Here is a 1,144-nt window from a genome sequence, read left to right as displayed (position 1 = left end):
GCCCTGCTCCTTTCTCCTATATTGCCTCATTGTGTATACCTTTAGGGTTTATAAACAAGTTCACTATAATTAAGTCTTCAAAAAGGAACACTATGATTTTTCAATATAATTAGTCACTTTCAAAAAATATTTTTTTAAGCAAACTTGATGCGAGATTTATTACTGAACACGATTTGGTAGGGTATAGGAGAGAACTATTGAAGCCTTCAGAAATGCAGGGCTCTTCACTTGTCCAGAGGACCACTGTTGGGGATATATTTGACACCACAGCCATCAGGAATGAGCCGCTTCTCAGCAACCATGTCTTCAAATTCATCTGCATTAAACTTGGTGAAGCCCCACTTCTTTGAGATGTGGATCTTCTGGCGGCCAGGGAAGTTGAACTTGGCTCTTCGCAGAGCCTCAATCACATGTTCCTTATTCTGCAACTTGGTTCGGATGGACATGATGACCTGGCCAATGTGAACCCTGGCCACTGTGCCCTGGGGCTTCCCAAAGGCACCACACATCCCTGTCTGGAGCCTAGATCAGGGACAGCATTGTGATCAGAGGCTTGATTACTAACTGGCAGAAAATTGTCTCCAAGGTCCCTTGAGGCAACCCATATAGATAATAGGCTACAGACACTACCAAGGAGCTGGTGTTTGCAACCATTGCACACCAAAGTCCCCGTGGGAAAAGGGGACTTGGTCGGTAGAAAAATATTTTTTTAAACCTACAATGATCCATTCCCCTAGAATGAAAAGAAATAGAATCACTTGATCAGGAATTAAAGGTAAGCATATGCCTAATGGTTGTTTTTATTAATTCAAGTACGCACTTAGGAGATGTTCCATTTACCAATAATTAACGCTAAACCATCGTATCATCTTGGCTGACCGTCAATGTGGCCTAGGAAAGCTAACCAAAAAAATTATTGGCCCTTCATAGGTTGTTACGAATTCTTATAAAGTAATTTGACAGAATATGTCAAAGGCCATAAACATTTTTATGCCCTGAGTGCAATATACTTAAATGGCATTGCTAAATTAGATTATGACCAGCAAAGAGAGAGCCCTGCTTAAAACTTCCAAACCTCCAGCATGGTTGGCAGGAAGCTACAGTGGGTAAAGGAGCTTGCTACATGAGTCTGACCACCCAACTT

General features: G+C 41.7%; 1 non-coding gene and 1 pseudogene across 1 annotated transcript; both read right to left on the bottom strand.

Moving 5' to 3' along the window:
- Nucleotides 1–206: 206 nt before the first annotated feature.
- On the bottom strand, nucleotides 207–509 carry LOC115029074 (large ribosomal subunit protein uL16-like; annotated as a pseudogene).
- Nucleotides 510–573: 64 nt separating this feature from the next.
- Nucleotides 574–709, bottom strand: LOC115029207 (small nucleolar RNA SNORA70). Its single transcript, XR_003834759.1, has one exon. It is a non-coding gene; the product is annotated as a small nucleolar RNA SNORA70 (small nucleolar RNA).
- Nucleotides 710–1,144: the final 435 nt, after the last annotated feature.

The sequence above is a fragment of the Mus caroli genome, unplaced genomic scaffold (genome assembly GCF_978045245.1).
Source record: "Mus caroli unplaced genomic scaffold, Mus_caroli_1 scaffold_15, whole genome shotgun sequence".
In the NCBI taxonomy this organism is placed as follows: domain Eukaryota; kingdom Metazoa; phylum Chordata; class Mammalia; order Rodentia; family Muridae; genus Mus; species Mus caroli.
The sequence above is the reverse complement of the archived record's forward strand: the minus strand, read 5'-3'. Positions and strand labels throughout refer to the sequence as shown.